Below are 14,711 nucleotides of genomic sequence, written 5' to 3' on the forward strand. Positions count from 1 at the left end.
TCTCACTCTTATTTTGAAAGTTGCCGCTAACCAACATGCTCCAGTCTTTCCTGTCTCAGGCTTCCCTTCACACATGCTAGTCAAGCTCTTGTTGTATGCAGTCTACGTCACTCAGCCTGGATTTGACAGACAAATCAACCCTGATCGATGTCACACAAACTGTAATGTTTTGGAGTTTACATGGCGCCGATTTAGGTCTTGTAGGCCTGTTTGATGATGGCAAAAATCATAGTCCGAGAGAGATAATCATTTAACATGATTACAGGCAGAATTTAGAAAAAGAAATTCACTGAACTCTTAAAAAGAAAAAAAAAAAAAGATGAAACTCGTGTTTTAAATTATGGGGCATTTCCTTGAACTTTAATTAGAATTCATGAATAAAATAATTAAATATGTCCCACTAAATTAAGTTTTAGAGAGGGGCACAAACAAAATAAAGGGATCTATAATGATAATAATAATGATAAATATATAATGGAATTTGGGAGGTAAGGGAACCCTTAATAATTATTTGTTTTGTGATTTCCAGAAAACTGGCCCCATTTTGTAGTGATTAACACATGTGCTGGTTCAATTCTAGCCGGGGACACAAATTCCTTTTGGGGGTGTGTCAGAAAGTGTAAAACTCTGGCTTCCCACTGTGGTCACCCCTTGTGACAAGGGAGCAGCCGAAAGCAGAATTATCAAGGCCTGTGATCAGTTAAACTGTGCAACTCCAACATTCACTGCTTTCTGTGGATTTAGCCAAACTCAATAAGATAAGAAGAAGCTTTTAGCTTCTTTCCAGCCTTCATGCACGTTTAAAGCTAGGCTAAATGTTAGGATTCCTTCAGTGACTCTAATCAGCATCAACACCTCACAATTAAATTGACCTGTTGGCTTGATGCAACCTAACATTGACCACGAACTGGCCTTTGTTACTGCAAAATTATTTGCTACTTTTTACCCATGTAGCCAATTTACTACTGTGTCTGCCATCTGTCTCGTCTTGTTCATAATTCCTGTTTAATAATTAAAACCATTACCATGATCATAAATTACCCGAACATGTTGATAAGATGTGAAAGAGGTAAAGAGGAGGAGATCCAATGCTATTTTTCCAAGAAAAAGTATGCTTGTTAATCCAGGTTTAACAGATTCATATAGAAATGTAGACAGAAACATCAGCCTGTAGTTTATGTCGAACACTAAAACTCATTATCTGCAGATGGGGGGGAAGAAAAAAAAAGAAAGCGTTTCATCTTTGGGGTTCATTAGATCTTTATACATAATGCAACCTTGAGCCTAATTAATTTCAAATTAAATCAATAAATAATTCATTTCAGTTTAATACATTTTCAACCAAACCCAAGTTGGATTTCCAAATTAGATTTACTCTCTCAGGACCAGATGGCTCTGAGCAAAACATCCGATTTTTGTGTCGAGTTTAGAGCTACCTAGCAGCATGTGAGTGTTCACAGTTTACATGACGAGATGAAAAGCAGTGAAACAAAAGCAAAGCAAAAAAAAAAAATCATCAGTTAAAGGTTCTAGCAAAATGTATCACAAGAGACACATCCCAACAAAAGGATGTGTAAAAATTTCCATTGTACTACTAAAAAGCAGCAGGACACTGATGACGGCCTATGCTGGGTTAATTATTTATCCACATTCACTGGGTTCATCTGTATCTCCTTGCTGCAGTTTAACCTTTACAACTAAACTTTAAGCATTAAAAATAGTAAGCCTCTGGAGAAGTATTTGTAGCTTATTAGCTATGTAAGGTTCATGTAACCTCGCCCTCTGATTAAATGCTTCGTAGAACAGACAGAGGCAGAAGTATAAATATCTCTTCCTCTTAGGAGCTCGGAAGGAAACACGTCTGGACTTCTTTAAGTTTCCTTGAAGACGTTTCACCTCTCATCCAAGAAGCTTCTTCAGTTCTAAGAGCAACTGGTGGAAAGCCCCAGATTATAAGACCCTAGGAGTGTCCCTAAGAGGGTCCTGGACCACTTATTGATTGTCAACCTAATCACACGAGCCAAGGTATGAAAATGGGTGTAGGTCACAATCAGCAATGGTTTCGGGTGAACTCATTGTGAACCCTACCCCCCACCCTATTATGTGATTTACTGAGGTCAAAAGGCCCAGGATGTTAAGGCATCTGGGAAGGGATTATAGATGGCTGACAGTTTGTGTCACAGGCCACCACCTCTGTTTAAAGATGGTCGTTCACAGTGGACATAGTTGGCTTCTTTCACTACTCTTTTGAACCATCTGTCCTCTCTGTCCAAAATGTGAACATTGGTGTCCTCGAAAGAGTGACCTTTGTCCTTTAGATGCAGATAGACATCCGAGTCTTGTCCTGTCGAGGTGGCTCTCTGATAAACCTGCTACTGAAGAGGTTTGAGAGGCTTCTTCATCATATGCCTAATCATAAGCTGAACTCAACATAGATTATAGTAAATACTATGAAAGCTAGAAGTTGCCCAAATGATAGCATTAACATGATCAGATAGGGAAAAAAAAGCCCTACAGAAAACACCCACCGCTGCCTAGGATAGGCATTTTGAATTTTAATGTCAGACATTTAAATTTCACAATTTAAACTCCCAAATGGTAACATCATGTTTACCAGTTGCACAGGAGGTCAATCTAAATATGGAGTCAATTGAAATTTGTTATAGTAACTGAGCTAAAAAACAAACAAAACAAAAAACAAAACTTGAAATATGACATCTTTATTCATTATGAGGTTGCCAGTTTTTAAATCTTTAATCTGTAATACCAAAGAAATACAGTGCTTGTTTCTTTAGAAACAATCGGGCAAATTTAGTCTTGTTTACTTTAATTGCATCTGTGCCCATTAGTAGCATTGTTATGTGCAATTTGTTCATTACATTAACCACTGAGAACAGCCATGAGCAACTACTGTATTAAAAAAATAAAAATCTATATATTTTATGTATTTTAATGTCCAGTTTGCATTAGAAACCATACTGACTGCATGGTGACCGCAGGAGAAAACTCATTTAGCTCGTTTAACGTAACTATTAAGTACACCCATAAAATGTTTCCTGTGAATCCTTTATGCAATTTAAAGCAACCAGAATCAAATAAAACCAAAGCAACAAGAAAAAAAAAAAAAAAAAAAAAAAAAAAAAAAAAAAAAAAGAAACAAACAAAAGGAGACACCACAGAAGCAAAATGAAAGTAAAACAGAAAGTGTTGCTTTAAAAGCCAAGTACAACAGCTGAGAATTGGCTTATTTACGCCAGCTGTCCGTACTTGACAGAGAAACAATGATAAAGACACTCACTGTGAAAACAAAGCATTAACATTGGTGGAAAGAAAGTCATGTATTTTACTTTTGTCCTCTCAAGCTAATGTACTAATGTTTGTTTCTCAGTAAGCCTTTATTATTAGAAGCAGCAGACATTTGTCAGAGACCTTTACATTTGACTGTTGTGGCCTCTAAATCACTTTAACCAGATCTGACTAATTTGTTTCCCATCTCTGCAGTGGACTCTGTTGAAAACCTGTGCTGTCATTAGCAATCTATTCTGTGGAGCCGAGCGATCAATAACCGCTAACATGGGTGAAGATTGACCCTTGATTATTCAATTTGCTCAGGCGTCCTCCTGGTTTATGTCTTGCATTGTTCCAAACCTTTCAGCAAATCAGACCCACTTAGCAAAACAGTGAGGCACATCTGGCACGGTGGAGCAGAAAGATCAAAAGCATGAATGTAGCCAAGAGGTCTAAAGAGTGCTGCTTTCATCACAAAAAATAACACTCTAAATTATGTCTACAGGAGTGAACTGCACAAACAACATTGGGAGAAGTGCATATAACGATAATACTGATTTTACTAGTTTAACCAATGATGCTCAGAGATATGGTACTCATCAGTTCTTACCTTTTAAGAGAATAAAAAAACAAATTAAGAGTAAAGTAGACCTACATTACACCTTCCTTAATCTTTAATCCTAATGCTAACCTTATGGAATTAGAATATCTTATTTTATTTTGTTCTTCAACATCCCTACCAACAAGAAGAAACTTTCTGAATATTTTTGTATGCCTGTTGATCAGAAAGTCCTAACTTTCTCCATAACACTCTAATCCCTAATGATAATTTAGGCTTCATGGTGCGTTCATGAATAAACTGGAAGTTGGAATTTCAGAGTTACCATCCCCAATTTAAATCTACAACACCCCTTCAGCTTGAAAACTTAGAGCAGCCCCAGCAACCTTGAGTTATTAATCCAAGATGGCAGTACTGAATGTAAACAGTAGTAAAACTAAACTTAGTTTGATGTGCCACTCTTGTGCATTTTATGACTCACTAAATAAGCCGTATGCAGAGCACTAATCAGGCTCTATACATGAATGTGGTTTTTTTTTTAAGTTTCACCACAGCTCTTGGAGGAAGAAAGAGAGCAAAGGAGAATGCAAACTCTGGGCAATTGCAATAATCTGTTAGTAACCAGCTCAGCCACAAGGGGCTTTTTGTTGGAGCACCCTCTTTGTGACCAATTTCCAACTTCCATTAACTAACTTAGTGGCGGGCTAACAGGTTACAGCAAAAATAACTTTCACCAGACTACAATGCAATCATTTAGGTGTCAGCAATACAAGGACATGGTTAATCCCCACCAAGATTATAATGCACTTTAAATAATAATATTCATGTATTGTGTATTTCACACTACCCATCTGTTTTTGTATTTAGCTACACAGACATAGCATCCCGTGGTTTCTACCCTATGCCTGTCACATGTCCTCTTGTGTCTCTGTTTGCATACAGAGTTGCTGTACTTAACTTAATAATATGTCATTAATGTCCTCTATGTCCCACTGAGGCCTCTGTTGGCAACATATTGACAGCAGTGGCAGTAGGTGGGTTTCAGAATCAGAGAAGTGCTTTACAAATTCATTTCAGTTTAAGAAAGGAAAATAAACCCCTCAGGGAACAAGAAATAAACTCAACAGTTATTGAGATAATTAAATCTGAACCACGGCAGCATATCAGCGTATAACTGGAGGAATAAAGTTCCACTTTGAATTCTGAAATTGCAGATGAGATAAAAACCTCTAAAAAGCCAATAATATGGCCAATCTTGAATATCCACACATAAGGACTAATGATCAGACAGATTGTGTTTATAGTAACGCAGTAAAAACCTGTGACATTTTCATCAACATCAATATGTTTGGCTGTACTCAGCTTGTAATACACAACAGTACACCCAATTCATGAAAGCATTTCCACCTGCTCACAGTCTGGCACATCCTTGCAGCCACATATCTTTGCAGTAATGATGGATAAACTTCAAAACGGAAAATTCAAAAGGAGGAGAAGACTGAGGAGAATTTGACAAAGAATTATTTGCAAGCGCAGTGAAAAACAACCCCACAGCAATGAGCGACTAACAAGTCACACTATAACAAGAGAGTCTGTCAAGAAACCAGCAATCATCAAATTCCATTTGCAGAGCTCTTCGTGCCCTGCCGTGATAGAAAGAAATTCTATTACATCCAGCCACATGAAACCTGATCAAATACAAATCAGACCAGAATGCTGGAATTTAGACTAATGTGCAGAGACACAATTGAACATTGTGGTCTCATGACTCTAATAGTTGTGATGTGTTTAACTTGGTTATGTCCAACAGCTCTAGACTTGTAAACAGAATACCGCTGAGACTGCTGTGTATGGAGCTTTACACAAAGCATATTTGTTAAATAGGGAGAATCTGCTGTTTTTCCAGCATATTTGAGTGTTGCAACCATTGTATGATGAATGCTTACTAACCAAATGGTAAATGGTAAATGGCCTGTATGTCTGTATTCACTTTACACGTCCAGTCATCCACCCATTCACACATTGGTGAGGGGAAGCTACATTGTAGCCACAGCCACCCTGGGGAGCACTGATAGAGGCGAGGCTGCCGGACACTGGCGCCACCGGACCCTCTGACCACCACCAGTAGGCAACGCCCAAGGACACAACGACCGAGACTATCCAAGCCGGGGCTCGAACTGGCAACCTTCCGATTACAAGGCGAACTCCCAACTCTTGAGCCACGATCGAGCTAAAAACGCACATGTCGCTTTAATTTACTACTTACCACTATGTCATACATTGTCATTGGCAATAAACTTTTCTAGACATTACGCAGCCAGACTGCAACCCAAATGTTTACTCAGTCAAATTAAACATTAACCTGACAACAGTTACACAAAAGCAGCTCTCATTCCATCAGTTGCTACTTACAGCGTCTGGTCATAGTGAGCAGAGTAAAATCATCAGCTTCACTTTCAAACTCATCTCACTCTTCACCACAACAGACCAGTTCCCTCGCGCATGAAGTAGCACCTGAGATACCAGAACTCCTGCTCTTGGCGACTCCTGACCAACCCAGCGGTGGCATGCCACACATTCTGACCACCAACCATGTCCTCACACTTGGAGATGCTAATTCTCATCCAAGCTGAGACACTCTGCTATACCCCCACCCCAGTGTAAGCTGCAGGTCATTGCTCAGTGGAGGCAACAGAACCATATCATCTGCAAAAAACAGAGATCCCAAGATCACCAAATCCTACACGTCACACCCCTTTGCTGCACCTACAAATTCTGTCCATAACAATTATAAAGAGAATCAGTGACAAATGGCACCCACAGCTGGTGGGTGAATCCAACACCCACCGAGAATCGAACGGGATTTATTCCCAGCAATGCTCTCACTACAGCTTTACAGCAGCCAACTTGCCTACACCAACAGACCTGATTGGGCAGGGATAGCTCAGTAGGTAGAGTGGTGGCCCCATGATCGGAAGGTCGGGGGTTCGATTCCCCTGAACAGCTACCCTGAGGTACCCCTGAGCAAGGTACCGTCCCTACACACTGCTCCCCGGGCGCCCAATGGCTGCCCACTGCTTCACTGAGTGAATGGGTTAAATGCAGAGAGGGATTTTCCCTACGGGGACCAATAAAGTACACTTTCTTTCTTTCTTTCTTTCTATATGATACTGTTAGCATAACTAGCCTAAAACATTAATCACAGTATGGGTATAAATATTAATGTTAATTGTAGCACCAATGAGAGCAAGTGATCAATGACAGCAAAGGGTAACAATGTTATTTACAGTAAATGTTGTATTCAACAAATTAATGATTGCAACTAGTGCTGCCACGATTAGTCGACTAGTCACGATTATGTCGCGACTAGTCACGATTATGTCGACTATTAAAATCGTCGACGACTAATTTAATAGTCGACGCATCGTTTGAAGCTTTGTAAGATCACAAAGGACGCAGGAATGAGTAGTAGGATTTAAGATAATAATGGACTGAAACAGAAGATGGCAGCACTGCATGTACAAGGATGCCAGCTGCCGTTAAACCCCGAAGAAGAAGAAGCTGTGTCCCAGAATTCATAGCACAGCCCAGAGCATAGGGATGGGTATTGATAAGATTTTCACGATTCAGATTCCATTTTCGATTCTGTTTAACGATTCGATTCTTTATCGATTCTCTTATCAATTCTAAGGTCGCCACTAAGGTCGATTAGCTTAGAACTTTATTTTATATCTTCTCTTTGAACAAGATAGAAATTTAGGAGTAACATGGCCTTACAAACCCAGCAGTGAGATCTTAAGAGATCCAGCCTACGGCTCTTCAATGTGGTGTCACAGGGACCCCGGGGAAAAAAAATTGTAAATGTAAAATAATAAAATAAATATTCTTCTGTAGCAATAACAAAGCATAACATAAATTATTCTGTAGCAATTACACAAGAATATCCAGTAATGTCCCTGCCTACAATTAAACACATTCACTTACCGAAAATCGGGGGCATCTGCTGTGGCAAATGGGTGCAAGCCTTCGACCACAAACTTAGTCACTGCTCGGTAACATTAGTCTATCCTGGCTTGAAAGGAGACGCTACCGGTAGACTGCAGCGAGAACTGCCAGCGAGCGCCAGCCAGACTCTGTCTGTCTCTCTCATCATGGTCACCTAAACGCACAGTAATGGCAGTAATGGCAGATAAGGCAGATCGCGCTAACATAATATGCACTGTTAGGTGATTATTTACCTGCCGCATTAACGGGAGAGGACGTGCAAACGTTACCGCTGCTGCTGGGTTGAGATTCACGAGTCCGGAGCGGAATTAAAAACACGACATTCATTTAAGGGCATCGCGTGTTTTGTGAGCAAATGCTTTTGCATATTCGTAGCGTTTCCTCCCTTAAATGAAATATCTACTTTACAAGAACGGAAGACAACAGGGCAACTTGCAATACTTGCAAAGTATAACCAAACTTTTTAGCGTTTGAGCCGCCATGTTTCCTGCCAGGTAAATGACGCTCCGCAACGTGGTGACGTCATTCGGGGCGACTGGAATCGATAAGGGAATCATTCGCAAAAAATGGCAAACAATTCCAAGGAATTGAAACAGTGGGAACCGGTTCTCAACAAGAACCGGTTTTCAATACCCATCCCTACCAGCGCAGCTGTCAACAATGGCGGCAGCTAGTTAGTTTTAATTTTACTCTTATTATTCTTTCTGGGTCACAAAATAAACGTTTAACATATTTTCAGGTGAGAATGTAGCTGTGTAAACCTCAAATATCTGCTCAGTTTATCAAGACACCACATATTTTCAAAAGCGCTCCGACGTTTTCGGAGACGTCTGTTACCCACCAGCTCGTTAGCTAGCCGGGGGCAAAGCTCACTAGAGCCCCTAGAGCCCGTGAGAACACCGGACTCCCGGCAAATAGTTTCCAAACCCACCGCCGTCTTTCGCTAGTCAGGTTAAATATATATAAGTCACTTAGATAACTTAAAAATGTTATTGTTTGGCTTTTTTTTAGTATTTTATTTGTTCCTGAGTAAATCGGTTTGGCTGAGATTAAAGTTATAGTTTTTGCACAGCTAAATAAACTTCAAGCAGACAACTGATTATCAGAAGTGTGAGATGCTCGAGAATATACTCCGGTGTAGTGTTATATTTTAGATAGCAAGGAGTTTATTAAACTTCACCGAAACAATCTGCAAATTTCATTAAAATTAAAAAAAAAAACAAAAAAAAAAACAACTACCATCTTGTCTTTATTTTTAGTTAGCACAAACACTTCAAGCTGTAAGCTAATGATAGTTATATAAGAGCAGATGCTGCTGGTGCAATAAGCTGTACGTCATATGTCCAATGGATGCATGATCTGATTACTCGACTAATCGCAAAAATAATCGGCGACTAGTCAACTATCAAAATAATCGTTTGTGGCAGCCCTAATTGCAACACTGTAATTTATGCAGGCAATGACCCCGAACTGGGACTGACAATGGCATAACAACATAGGTCTGTGCTCTCTGAGTTGTGGCTAACTAAGAACAGTACATTTCCATTCAAGCCGTCCTGATACATTAACCATCAAGGATCTGGAACTCGCAGAGCTAAAACACTAGATAAACTTGAATGCTACAAAATGCAATCCCTGAGGAGCCCCACCATCCTCCAATCTACTTCACTCAGCTTTGAAACAATCAGACACTGGTCCATTTTTCTCTGTATAACTAACTGTGTTTGACTTCTTTATCATTTTCCTTAAAACTCTGGCCTCCTTCATTGCTTATTGAGTTGACAGTCACGTGATTAGTCAGCTGATTGGATGTGTGGTTCTGCCATAAGCGAGAGTAGCAAAGGAGAGTAACAAACAAACAAAAAAAAAAGCACACAGCATCATTATCAGATGGAGTGTTTGCCCCACACTCCAGGGTCCTAAAGCCAAGTGATTTGGTAATTACACAGCATTTATTAGCTCATCTTACATTTCACTAAGTAACTACTTTTCACATTTAAATGTTCTAACATCATATTTATGCAAAGCAATAGCGGGTAGAACAAGCAAATACTGTTTGTTTTTTTTAAATATAGGGAAAGTGCATTAAATAGCAGACAATACCTGAACTCTGCAGATCTAATCAGCATACACTGTCTGCAAAATCCTATTAACACTTTAATTCAATCAAGATCTTCTGGTCTGTAGGTCCTCAATCTAATTTAGGTACTTTGTGACCTTTTCTTGTTCCATTTGCTTAAATTTAAGTGTCATTTTTTCTCATGATGAATATGATGAAATAGGGAAAAGTATCTTCTATAAGCTTATTGTGCAAGCTTTGTTTTTAAGCCTGATTGATGATTTTACAAGCCTTAAGCAAGTAATTATACAGACAACATACAAAAACATAAAACTGCCTTTTAAAGGTTAACAGTTGACTATTTAAAAAAAAGATAACAAATTAACTATTATTAAATGTTATTAAGTCAATATTTTGATTTCTTTTCAACTGTGTTTCTCACATGAGAATACAAAATAAAAGACAAATTCATATTCATGTTTACTTCCAAAGTGTCAGTAAAGCCCGGAAAGTAAAGCTATAAAAGCAACAAAATAAATTTTTCTGATGTGGTTTTCTTTCAGTTCCTCAAGGTTCGGCGGAGAGCAATGTTTTAATAATGACTAAAAGAGTTCAAGGTTTCATGGGCCTTTTTATGTTTTTTTAAAAACTGCTTCTTTCTTTTCACAGAAACCAGAGTCAAATATTGACTTTAGTATCGCCTCCAATATAAATCACAAAAGAGGAAATGCCTGTCACATACGAGTAGGAGGAAGCAGCATTTATTACCAACATTTTCAGTCACATCAAGTGAACTCTGCAAATTATTACAACATATTGCAGGCTTCAAATGACACCATTCCCCCCTCTGCAGTCAAACCAGTTCTGAGATAATACTGTTTAAACACAGCAAATGTGCTTTAGTCCTACGCAGTGGAAGAGGCTTTTTGTCACACACATATACACACTTTACACAAATCATCAAAAAAAATAATAATTCAGTGACACCAACATGTGGGTTCTGGATGGTAATTAAATACATCAAAGACACCTAACCTTCCCTGCGAACAATTCCTGTCAAAAATATTCAATGTTTATTATTATTATTATTTTAACAGCAAATTAATTTCTCGTGATATCAGTTAAATACAAATTTACTTAAGGATACAGCTGCTCTTTTTTTAAATACTGTATATTTATATAAGGGGGAAAAAACAAAACCAGCCATCTGCCCATCTCTTGACACTCCAAAAGCCTCGCTCTCATACCTAATCCCACGGCTTCCTACTGAAATGAAGGTGAAGAATACAAATGTAAGCCTCAAGAATTTCTTTTTTTCCCTCCCACTGAAAACAGTGGTTGGAGACAGCAGCCTTAACAAAATGATTTTTATTGTGACCACATGCAATCAACTTGCAATTTTTTTTCCTTTGAAATAGAAGATCGGGGCCAGTTTGCAACCATTGACAGTCAGATGCCGTCTTCAAAGAAAAGCTTTGGTGCATCAAAACGGTGAAAAAAAACCAACCAAGCAAACAAACAGCAATAAGACAAAATCATTCTGCCATCTCATCTCCATACAGAAATTCAAATAACTACCTACATTCAGAGTCCAGCCAAAACTGTGTATATTTAAAACAGAAATTCTTCCATAAATTGTGACATACAGTAGTTGCTGCATGAAGTCAACTCAACTGCAAATTGGCATTGGTGCTCTGGAACCTTTTATATAGGAATATAACCAGAATACAACCAGCTGGCAGCCAGCTGAGTCGAGTGCACTACTGTAAAGAGTCTTGTCACACACGAGTTGCAAACCTTTGCGAATCTGTCATTGTGGTTACAGTCGGTCTGAGCTGGACTGCAACTGTTTAAAGACAGAATCACTCCCAACAAGTGACCTGTGCAATTGACCAGAGGTTAAGGGTATTTGCACACAGCCTTGGGGAAACAAACTGGTTGTCCCAGCTGCTTTCAATTGGTCACTGAATGTAAAAATTGCCTAGCAGCCATTGAGTTTTCCTAGGTGAAAAAGAGATGTCACCCAGTTTTAACCTGGTGGTGACTGAATCATAACCACCGAGTGAACGGGAAAGCGCAAAAGGAAGTAAAAATAAAGTACAAAAGCAGGACAAAAATCGCAAGCTTCCATGGACAACCTCAATAAAAACGCTGATAAACATACGACTATTTTCTGTTGATGACCAATATCGCCACATCTTCCAAAGGGCACCTTGAATATCCTGGCAATGCAATATCCTGCAATGCTACTGCATTTCCTGAGAAAAAAGGCAGTATGTTTCTGGATATAAAATTTAAGGTTTGCACAGGTATCATAAGTGGTATTATTGTAATTACAAATAATTTGTAATTTAAAAAAAAAAATGTCTACAGTTGAGAAGTTTGTAAAAGCACATCAACATAAGTAAGCCGGAAGATCCTCTCAAACACATTCTAAAATAATGACAAAGGACTGTTTAACAAAGAGATTCATATCAGAATCTTATACACCGTTTTAGCCTGTTGATTAAAGACCTTATGTTATACACTAAATGCATAAATTGAAGATTTGGAAACTAAAAGCTTAGCAGAGGATTGGAATTCAGCCTGTACTAAAGCTCATATCCAGATAAGTGTATATAATTGGTCAATACTGGTGAACATATGTAACTCTAGCAAATTCACTATACATACATACATACTGAATCCACAGATGACTGAGGAAGACTGGGTCAGTATTTATGGCATTAAGATTAAAACATTTGTGAAGCTGTCAGAATGACTTTTGAGGAAATGTTACACACTGGATAGGCAAATGATCTCAAACCTTCCACTAAGAAATGACATATACAGAGAAAAAAGAAAAATCATTTGAAAAAGTCGAAAAGCCCCTTAACTTCTGGAGCTTACCACAAGTCAATAAGCAGGATCAGTTTGTTCTCATACTAGCTCTTTTATTTTCTTTATGCTTTTTGATCTTTTTCTTTCACAATTAACTTAAAGTTCTTCAAAAAAAAAAGTTATAAATAACAGACAAGTGGGAGTCAAACTGGTGGTTTTTTCTGATATAGACACTGAAGTCAGTCTTTAATAAACCAGCCTAATACTTGCCTTCAGAGCATCACCACTGTCATGAGACTGAGAATGTGAGAAAATTCAGAGCCCGGATAATGAGCAGCCTGGATGATGCAGCCGAGCGCAACAACATGCTAACACAATTCAACTTGTAGAAAAGGGTGTGATCACATTCCACAGATGCAGCGACTACATTTCCTTGTTCAAAACTGACTTTTTTTAAAATACATTTTTCCTTTCTGCACACAAACCCTGCAGCCTATCACATGCACACAAAAAGCCAGACAGCTGCTCCAAAATGTTGCCAAACTTCTGTGAAAGTCACAACTGCTTACCTCTCAGCAGCTCCTCAGCTGATTCAATGGTGTAAGATCCTGAGGGGAGATACAAGGAGTTCAGAGCAGCTGAACAGCAGCCCTGCATTTACAACCACTGACTTACTGGCTGGCTGGCTGGCTAGGAGGCTGGATCACTGGATGACCTGGTGAATGACTGCAATACAGCTGCAGGCAGCAGAGCAGAAAGCCACTCCCTTCACTAAGCAGCTGACTGGCTGCAGGGACATAGGGAGTAGTTTATTGGTTCTGTCTTAATGTGTTTAGTGTTAAATTGCAGACCAGATTTCTGCTTCTGTAACTGATGGACCAACTAACTAAACCACCTGACAGAGAGACCAACCGAATGAATGACTTAAAGAAACTGACAAAAAATCTCCCAACTGTAAATATAAGCCTGATCAACTGACTGGTTTTCTGCTGAGAATCTGGTGCAGTTTTTGAACTTTCCCTTGTTTTTCTTGCTACTTTCTGTGCCTCAGACTCTCCCAGTTTCTCTGTGTAATGAGAGGGTGGGGCTAAATAAGATAGCTCAGGAGACAGACGGAAACACACACACACACACACACCTTATCAGATTAAGTCTATTTTATTTAAGCAGTCTGAATCGAAACAACTGCAATCCCTGGGCACTTTCCATTGTAAGATAAACGACTGCATGTATCGTTATTATGGAAAAGAACAAGAGCAGAGCAGCCTCAGGTCAGGGAAACCCTGGTGTGTGTGTGTGTGTGTGTGTGTGTGTGTGTGTGTGTGTGTGTGTGTGTGTGTGTGTGTGTGTGTGTGTGTGTGTTACTGTGGCAAAGCAGGAAGCAGGTAAAAATACATACAAACTATACTGGAATGGAGGAAATGCACTCTTTATTTTCTCTCACCCAACACCTGAATGAAACAACATTCTCCACTTTGCATGAGAGACAGCAGCTTCTGAATAGATGTGGACTTCCTCATTTCTCTGAGACCCAGTCACACAGGCTTAGGGATCTCTCAGCAACCATGAGAGAAGCAGATGGAAAACGCATACAGAAACATTGGACACAACCTGGTCTTACACTGTGCATTCTTTTTCCTATCTAACATTAGGAACACAACCAATGCATCACAGTAGCTTCCTCCATTTCCTCCTTGTAATTGTGAACACTTACATTTTAACATGACAAACTAATTCTATTAATATCAAGCTATAAATGTTGGTCTGAACCTTTTCTGGCATTCCACTGACCTCAGAAGCTGGACATCAGAGCTTGGCTGCTTTCTAAAAAAGGATAAAAGGATTTGTTTTCTCTAAGCAAGATGGTCATTCATCCATCCCCAGCGATACAACGCAATGACTTTTTTGGGTGCTGCATGTCCATGGATAAAGCCTTGTCATTTCTTTGTGTGCACCTTATTTTATGACTCAAAGAAAAAA

The 14,711-nt window shown here is 39.1% G+C and overlaps 1 protein-coding gene across 2 annotated transcripts in view; it reads right to left on the reverse strand.

Annotated features, from left to right (window-relative positions):
* Window positions 1–14,711, reverse strand: part of rab27b (RAB27B, member RAS oncogene family) — a 79,118-nt gene that overhangs the window by 17,675 nt on the left and 46,732 nt on the right. The window contains exon 1 of one of the 2 annotated variants that reach the window (XM_005725517.2): window positions 13,301–13,434. The exons of the other annotated variant lie outside the window; for it this stretch is intronic. The gene's annotated coding sequence lies outside the window, so the exon portion shown is untranslated. Of the gene's footprint in view, window positions 1–13,300; window positions 13,435–14,711 lie in introns of those variants that run through there. 2 annotated transcript variants of the gene reach the window in all.

This window comes from Pundamilia nyererei, unplaced genomic scaffold (genome assembly GCF_000239375.1).
Source record: "Pundamilia nyererei isolate P.nyererei 1_Seehausen unplaced genomic scaffold, PunNye1.0 scaffold00016, whole genome shotgun sequence".
NCBI classification, from domain to species: Eukaryota; Metazoa; Chordata; class Actinopteri; order Cichliformes; family Cichlidae; genus Pundamilia; species Pundamilia nyererei.